At 37.4% G+C, this 9,220-nt stretch overlaps 1 long non-coding RNA gene and 1 pseudogene across 1 annotated transcript in view; both read left to right on the top strand.

Moving 5' to 3' along the window:
• The first annotated feature begins 749 nt into the window (after positions 1–749).
• Positions 750–9,220, top strand: part of LOC142523010 (uncharacterized) — a 52,122-nt gene continuing 43,651 nt past the window's right edge. The window contains exon 1 of the long non-coding RNA XR_012814570.1: positions 750–830. This is a non-coding gene — a long non-coding RNA (uncharacterized LOC142523010). The remainder of the gene's footprint in view (positions 831–9,220) is intronic.
• LOC142523052 (large ribosomal subunit protein eL22y-like) lies at positions 6,314–7,882 on the top strand (annotated as a pseudogene).

The raw sequence follows: 9,220 nt of genomic DNA, 5'->3' as shown, positions 1-9,220 counted from the left end.
CGTGACCAAGTCGTCCTTTCAAGGCTTGGCCCATGGTTGCATCGGTTTTTAAACCCAAAGCAAGAACAGCCCCTTCGCCCCTTTTTAATTCTGCATGTGTCCCTCGGTTTTTTGATGGTGTGGTGTGAATCTTGGTTGGCCTATGGCCCTTAGCCATGGTTCATACCCTACCACTGGATGTCTAAATCGTGCCATGGTCAATAAAATGGCCACTGGAACGACAAGAGACAACGAACGAAGCGAAACCCCCCAAGCGCGCAGATTTCATTCTCGGCTAGGAGTGTGGCCGTGTTTCTAGTATGGTTCGGATTGTGGCCGGCCTAGGGCCCTTAGCCATGGTTCAAATCATTCCTTGGGATGTTGTTGAGAGGTTATGGTCGGTGGTTCAAGCCCCAATGGCCAAAAGTCTCGCAAACAACGCGATGCAAGCGAAGTTGCTGCTGCTGGAATTTGACAGCAACTTGCTGTGACGGTTCGGAGGCTCGTTTGAGTTCTTGGTTGGCTTTTAGCCTATGGCCTTGGACTGGACAGTGCCTCATCGAGTTAGGAAGGTCGTGTTTTTGACCGTTTGTGATTCGGATAATTTTTGAGGTCGTACGAGAATTTACAGTGCGGTGTGCCAAATTGACTCTCGAAAGAGCGTTTCATGTTTTGGCCTCCATTTCACCTAGATTTCGACCCTCATCATTTTAGGAGCATTAGTTTATAATTTTAAGCATATTTTAATCATGACTATACGTCGGTTCAGTGTTGGTTCGGAGTCATGATTAAATACGAAGTCGTTAGACGTAATTGTCGCATTTTCAAACTTAATTGCATAGTTTGGTCAAGTAAAATCTATTGCATATTTTTTTCATGGCATATTTAGGTCGCAGCGAGCCTGGGAACGATCCAATCCAGTTGGTAAAATAGTACAGGATTTTTCATTATGTCATTTAATTATATTACGTACATAAAAATAGAAAATACTTATTTTTGAGATTTATGCGATATTGCTTGTGGTCAATTCACTATATTATGGGAGCATTATTTTACTCGATCGCCAGTGACCGATCACTTCTGTTTGGTACCACCCGGTCGCCAGTGACCGGTCAGTTCAGTTTGATACTCCCCCGGTAGCCAGTTACCGATCAGTTCAGTTCAGTGCAGGGGCCACTTGCGTAGACCATAATCTCACCAGAAAATTATTATACTTTATTTCAGTACAGGGCTCCAAGGAGCAAACATTTTACTATGAGTTTTCAGTTCAGTTATGCACGTATTAAATTGCTCAGTACAAGTTATTCTCAGAATGCCTCATGACATGATATTTTATCCATGCAAATTATATTTTTCTCGTTATCTACGATATATGCATGCTGAGTCTTTAGGCTCACTAGACTTGATTGTTGTAGGTACCGATGAGGTCAGGGCCGAGGGCGGGGACCAGTGAGCCAGCTTGGGTCGGCAGTAGTGGCACCCGAGGACCTCAGTTCAGCATTTATTATTTTATTCCTCAAACAATTTTTATCAGTTGTTGGATATTCTTAAATTGTTATTTTTGCAAACATTAAATTCTTTCGCTGCTATTTTTAAATATTAAACATTATTTAACAGTTTATTTTATGAATTTGATACTTCATTTAGTTTAAAAGAAAATTTTTAATTTTCCGCAAATTTTCAAGCACGGATTTCATAGGCCCTCTACATCCCATAAGCGTGAGGTGGCCACAAGACATATCGCATATATCTCAAAAATAAACATTTTATAATTTTATGCACGTAATATAATTATAACCCTGATTTTACCGAATGAGTTGGATCGTTCCCAGGCTTGCTGCGACCTAATTTTATTATGAGACATGCAAATATTTTTATCTTGAGAACAACTTCGTAATCGAACCAAAAACGGGGCCAACGAGACCAACAACTAAATTTTTAACCATGACTCCGTACCAACTCGAACCAAGATCGAACCATCGTTTAGTCATGATTAAAATACACTTAACATGATGAAATAATAACCCTAAGAATTATAATCCACGAAAATTAGTGAATGGAAGCCAAAATCTTGAACGCTCTTTAGGGAGTCACTTTGGAACATTGCACCGTAAATTCTCGTACGACCTCTAAACTTAACCAAATCACAAACGGCCAAAAACATTACCTTACCAACTCAATAAGGTACTGTCCAGTCCAAGGCAATAGGCTATAAGCCAACCAAGAACTCGCACAGCACCTCTGAACCGCAGCAAAGCTGCTGTCAAAACCCGTGACAGCAGCCGTGCTTCCCTTGCGTGGTTTGTGAAACCAATGGCCATTGGGGCTTGAACCACCGACCAAAGTCTCTTAACAACATCCTAAGGCGTGGCTTGAACCATGGCTAAGGGCTAAAAGCCAACCAAAATCCAAGCACACACCTATGACAACTCAAAGCTCCAACCAAGAGCACCAAGAATTCTGTACTGTGATGTATTGAATTATCTTGCTGTCTTGCATCGTTCCAGTGGCCATATGATCGACCATGACTCGATCTAGACTTGATGAGGTATTGTGTAAACCATGGCTAAGGGCTAAAAGCCAACCAAGATCCACCCAAACCCCCAAAATCCGAAACCAACTCACACGAAAAATCAGAAAAAGAAACCGTGGGGCACTTGTCTTATTGTTTAAAAATCTTGATGGATTCATGCACCAAGCCTTGAAAGGCTGTCTTGGTCACGTCCTAGAAATGCTAAGGGAAGGTTCCAACCATGGTTACAGGCCTTGGACCAACCACGATTCGAACAATCACCTTAGACAACCAACAATAAAAAAAAAAACGAGACTCAAAATGGCAACTATGGAAGAGTTGCTGTCAAGTCCCTTTCCTGCGTGCATGGGCTAAAGCCAATGAACCAACATGACCCTAACACACTCTAGTACATGTCTAGATGCATCCTAGAGCGCCTGGAGCCAAGCCAACCTACTGAAATCACCAAACAAGCCAAAACCGTGAAGCATGAAGGAAGGGGGTCGAAGGGACTGTGCAGAATTTTGTGTAAATTTGCTGTCATATTTCGGTTTTTTCTCTTAAATCATGAAAATGTGATGTTTTAAAATACTTATAGGACTTGATTGAAGAGAAATGAACAATATAAACATGCATGGAAATTTGTTTTTGAAAGAAACAAATCAATACGACGAACACGACGCGGCGGAGACGGAGTTGTATTTTCTTTTCTCTCTTGTTCTTGCTGCTACTCACGATTTCTAGCTAGTGTTTCCTCTAAAATTTCGAAGGGATGGGTGGAGAGAATGCTAAGGAATGAAGTGGAAGGTTACTAATTAAATGGGGAGTTTGAATGACAATTAAAAATCTTTCTATCCTGGTTGGATTGATCTAGGGAATTATAGGTGAGATGGCCGAGATTTGGTGTCTAAAGCAAGATAAAATTATTGCTTAATCTTGCATTTTAAATTCTTGAAGTCTTAGATATCCATTATGTATTTTACTAATTTAATAAATTATATTAGGATAATCATTTCTTGCATGGCATGACTTGATCCCTCAAATTAATTATTAAAATGTTAGGTTAAAATTTCTTGAATATATTAGACGTAGATAAATTTTATCCCAATTAGTGACACATTTTAATTTAGGGTTTAATTAACTATTGAACATAAAAGAATTAATTAATAACTTAAGTCTAATTAATTAAATAAAATCTTAAAACATTCTCTATCATTAAAATAAATTATTCTTTGTCTTAAATTAAATTTAGGAATATTTTCTTATTATTAAATTTTATATCAATACTCCAACTTCAGTCCGGCCTCGCATATTTAACCGAAAGGATAAAACTAAACTTCTGCGATTCAAAATAAATGATCATGACTTAACCAATTTTAAAATGAATTAAACACTCCATAAATATATATATATATATTATTTTTAGTTTAAATAATAGTAATTATGCATGGCTTATACATAATCTGATTTTTTTTTTCCCGGGTTCTACATACCCCTGTCTACTGTGGGGGTAGGGTACAAGAGCCTTCTTCTTCTCGCTCTTCTATTGGAGCTCGGGAGGAGAGAGGGGCTGGGTCTCGAATTTCTCAACTTCCTCTTTACCACTTTGAGAATTTCAGCCCTCATGATTCGGTTGTTTGCACGGTGAAAAACAATTTTGTTGGGCCCGAACAATATACATACACGATTTCAGGGATCTGAACCCTACCTACAGACCCCTTTATCTCGACCCCTTAGAACAGTAGTCGAAGTGGCACATGACATCATTCTTCATGAGACTCCTAGTTCTGAAACAACAAGCCAAAATGTTGGCCAATAAATTTTTTAAGAGAAAGAATAGTTTGAAGAGCAGGATATGGCTGAGCAGTCACCGCTACAGCCCAATCCATCTTACAGACCAGTGCTTGGGAGATGGAACGAAGAAAAACCTATTCGAACATCCTTTATGAGAAGTGGGTTTCCCCCTAAGCCAAGAAATTTTTAAGAGAAAGAATAGGTTCAAGAGCAGGATATGGCCAAGCAGTCACCTCTGCAGCCCAATCCATCTTACAGACCAGTGCTTGTGAGATTGAACAAAGAAAAACCTGTTCGAACATCCTTTATGAGAAGTCGGTTTCCCCCTAAAAATTGGTGCTCGGTTTTTGTGTTTTTTGTAAAACTGGCCCATGGCAATACTCTTGATATATACAAACTTAATTAAGTAAAAGAGCCGCACTAATTGGAATTCTAAAATACCTAAAGAGGACCCCTAAAGACAAAAAGGATGGAATAAGAGTTGGGAGCCGACTTACTAAGAGATGCGCAATAGTGCTTGCACATTTTTTGTATGATTCGGGACACATGAAATCTAAGACCCATATCTATTTGATTGGCAAAAAAAGTGTACAAGCCCTCAGTGGATTATGTGCCCTATCATCTATGCCGGGAACGTGTAAGTCAAAGCAAGTAGGCATGCCCGAACTCCTTCGTATTATCACTTGGATTACATTAAACACAATAGATTCGTCTTCATCAAGTGTGTTTTCAGGGAAATTACCTTCAGTGGGATGATGTCATCATCGTGGGATCATAATGTTAAAGCATCATGATTCCTATAACAATTACAGATGATATGACATCACCAACAGTCTTCACCATTCTAGCATAAAATAGACTTTTGGGTAATTGAAAAAAAAATTCCACATTCATTTTTGACCCTCCAGCCGCTTTCAACATATCAAATAAGTTATCAAAGCAAAACCTATAAAGATCAAAATATGGAATCACAAATTTCTCGCCACCTCTATACAAGTCATTACAATGATAATCAAATCTCCCACCTTGCCACAACTTGATATCACTATCGAATACATGATTTTCCTTTACTGTAAATGAAAAATATATGAAATTATCTTACAACAGAATTTCCACTGTTAATTAAACTAATCGAAACACAAATTTAAAAGAAAAAAATAATATACACAAATCTTAAAGGAAAAACAATATTTTGCTCAGAGAAGACACGAATACCTATATAGCTACCAGATACAGGTCACAAAGAGCATTCATTTGACAATGCGATGCAATATGCCAAAACTCTACCTGCTGACGCTATGGGGAAGTGACAAATCGAGAAGTTAGGGCATAAGGTTGCTCGGTTTCAAACATTTGGCAGCTGAAACTTAAGTTTTTAATTTAAGGGTTAGGGTGCACGAAATCTTTTTTGCTATTTTATTGTGGTATTTTAGGTTTTAATTCTTATAATTAATAGAATTCTATGCATTCATTAAAAGTCTATTGATATTTTAAATATCTATAGATTTTTGTAGATTTTTTAAAAGTTGTTTGAATATTATATGACTTTTTAAAATTTTACAAAAGTTTACATTGAATACCACTAAACTTTTATAGAATATCTAAAAGCTTAGATTGAATAACTCTAGACTTTTAAACTCCATAAAAATCATTAAAAATTTAAAATCGATACACCGCATTTAGTTGAAAATTTTAAATTCTAGTCAAATACACTCTTAATCTTAATATATTATATAGATATTAAACCATTGGACTAGAACAATAGTCGACAAATTATGGTAACCATGTAAACCATATATATCATATTAAGCAAGTCATTTATGAAAAATTCATTCGATAAAATATTGATAGGAAAAATCAAATTCCTAAATTATTGATCAAATGTCCACCTAATGTACCGTACCAACTCAGAGCTGGAGGCATAATATTTTGTATCCTTGGATAACGACCAAGCAGTTTGTAATTAACGTTGGGCTTTAAAGTTCACTATTTGGGCAAGCTTGGTGCTGTATTTTGGTTTTTGGGCCCAACAGGCCTGCCACTACAGGTAGTCGATGTAAACCCTAATTCCTCTCTTCACAACATCGCTGCTCACATCTTCTCCATGTCTGTTTCTTCTGCGTCTCTTTGTTGCTAACTGTGATTTGAATCTCAATTGTTTCTTGTTCTGTTGGCAGAGACTTCGTAGAACTTATGGCGAAGCTGAGTAAAGGAGTAAGGACTGGGGCTCAGAAAGGGGGAAAAAAGAAGGCCGCAACGTTTGTTATCGACTGCGCGAAGCCGGTTGAGGATAAGATCATGGAAATAGCCTCACTGGAAAAGTTCCTTCAGGAGCGCATCAAGGTCGCCGGGAAGCCAGGGGCTCTGGGAGACGCCGTTACTGTCACCCGGGATAAGACAAAGATCACCGTTACTGCTAATGACACAAACTTCTCCAAGAGGTAGCTTCATTTAAGCCCACGATTTATAATTTTATCCTTTTTTTAAATTGTTGCATTGTTCTTGTTTAGTGGAAGCATGTGCTGGTAGGGTCCCAACTAATCCTGAAATATTTTTTAGACCATGTTAATATATGGTAGCATAGGGGATAGTCCGAAGGATAACAAACAAACGAAAAATGAAGGATTCAAAGAGAAGATTTTTATGATGTAGTGCAGCTGAGACCTCTGTTGTAACTGCATCGAGTTTTAGCATTTTAATGCAAACACTTTTATTTGCAAATTGGAAATTCTCTTGTGGTGCTACTGATGTGTATATCTGATGCATCTGTGGTTCGTGACTGGTGCAGTGAAAATGAAGAAATTTTCAAAATATGCTGATCAGCTCTTTTGAATAAATTTTATGCACATAGTGGGTAGGGTATTGTTCATGTTTAGGTTATTAACTATGCAATTTATAGGTGAACTTGATGTTCCTCGTCTTTAAAATAGATGTTCTTGTTTGTGCACCTTTTGGTGTAACAATTTCACAACCAGCTGCATCTGTTATTGTAGTGTAGGATTTGGATGTTTGGAACATTTCTTGTGAATTCATTGGGACCATTTCATTCTCATCTTTCCACTGCACCGAATAGTCAAGGAAAGCAGAATAAAAAATGGCCGTGGAGTTGTTGAATGATCTCTTGCATAACCCTTGCATGGCCATAGCCAGTATTTGCATTATGTTTTATAGTATTTGCACATTCTGATGGTGACTCAATTTAGTATATCTATATCATCGTCGTGTTTGTTATGTTTAGTGTGTTTCTTCATTATGCCTTGTTTTCATGTTGATAAGGTATTTGAAGTACTTGACAAAGAAATATCTTAAGAAGAATAATGTGCGTGATTGGCTCCGAGTTATAGCTTCCAACAAAGACCGTAGTGTGTATGAATTGAGGTACTTTCAACATTGCTGAGAATGAGGCTGAAGAGGAGGATTGATCCAAGGGAGTATCTTCAGCAGTCTAATGTATTCCTCTATAAATTTGCTTTGTTTTCTCTAGTATCGTTGCGCTTGTGTCTCAACTGCTATAATCTTGTTGGTTGAACCAGAGATGCTATTTTTATATTATTTCCTTTTGGATTGGAAAGGAGGATATGTATTCTTTTGGGTTAATGTTTTTCTCATTTTACCTTGTTAAATAGACCCAAAAAAGCACATGCGTTAATAAACTATATTTTTTAATTCATCTCCACTTTCAGCTCAAATAGACCCAAAGAAGCACATATGTGTTAATAAACTCACAGCTTAATGGAAAATTTGGAAAGGGGAAGATATGAAAAAGGAGTGAATTTAATCCACTTTCGATGATCGGAAGGGTACCATTTTCATGTGCTTGCTTCTGGTTTTGTTTCCTGAAATGGGAGGAAAGAAGCCAGTTGTGTTGTATTTGATCCTTTTAGGCAAAATAGATTAAATTCACTCCTTTTTCATATCTTCCCCTCGCTCAATATACTACCTATTGATTTGTTTTGTGTAGTTATGATGTTTCTTGGATCGATATTCTGTGTAATTAACCATTTCATGCATGTGAAAAAGGTAATTATTTTCTAGCTTATTTGTAATCTTTTTTGTTTATGTATAGATTGTAATTCCTTTTAGTTTGCAATATATAATAAAATGAATTAAAAAAAAAAATACAATGACAGGGATCATGGAGTTGTGGCACACCTTTATTCGAGTCAAGTTCAAGTTGAAATGTGGGGGTGTTAATTTGGATGGGTTGGGTCGGGTTGAGCAACAGTACTATTCAAAAATTGTTCAACTCGAATCCAACCCGAACCCGATCCAACCCGAAAACTCTCAACCCGAATCTGAACCCGAATCACCCCGATCAATCCGTATAACCAGATTTTGAATTTTTTTAAAAAAATTAAATAAAATTCAAAATAATAATAATAATAATAATATTTTAATTTAAACACATAATAACAAAATGATATGAATCCATCTAACTCCACCTCAAAAGCTAGCTCATGAGAGGAGGATTGTGAATGCATATATATTTTCCCCAAGACAACTCTTGCTAACCGATGTGGGACACATCATTCCCGACCCCTTTAGATTGCATGTCCTCGTGCTAACTTCTTCGTTAACCCGCACTCCAGGGCACTTCCAGGAACATGCACCCACACGACCAGTCAAGAGTATGGCTCTGATACCATATGATGTGAACCCACCCTCGTGCGAATGAAAAGCAAACACAATTAAAAATCAAATTGCGCCCTCAATTCAAATACGAACAAGGATCGTGTTGTGTTGTCCCGACCTTTTGAATCAAGTATGGTGTGATTTTCACCCCTAAACTACGAGGTTTAGTAATAATGAATCACGATGAAAAAACAATCGAAAGTAGAACGAACCTTTAAAAAACAAGTCAATGACAATCCGCACAAGACGATCGACAAACGCCACAGAGTTAAAAACTTTGATAAGTTTGATTTGTAACAAAGC

This window comes from Primulina tabacum, chromosome 13 (assembly GCF_025594145.1).
Source record: "Primulina tabacum isolate GXHZ01 chromosome 13, ASM2559414v2, whole genome shotgun sequence".
Classification (NCBI taxonomy): domain Eukaryota; kingdom Viridiplantae; phylum Streptophyta; class Magnoliopsida; order Lamiales; family Gesneriaceae; genus Primulina; species Primulina tabacum.
Note: the sequence above shows the minus strand (reverse complement) of the source record. Positions and strands in the feature narration are given on the sequence as shown.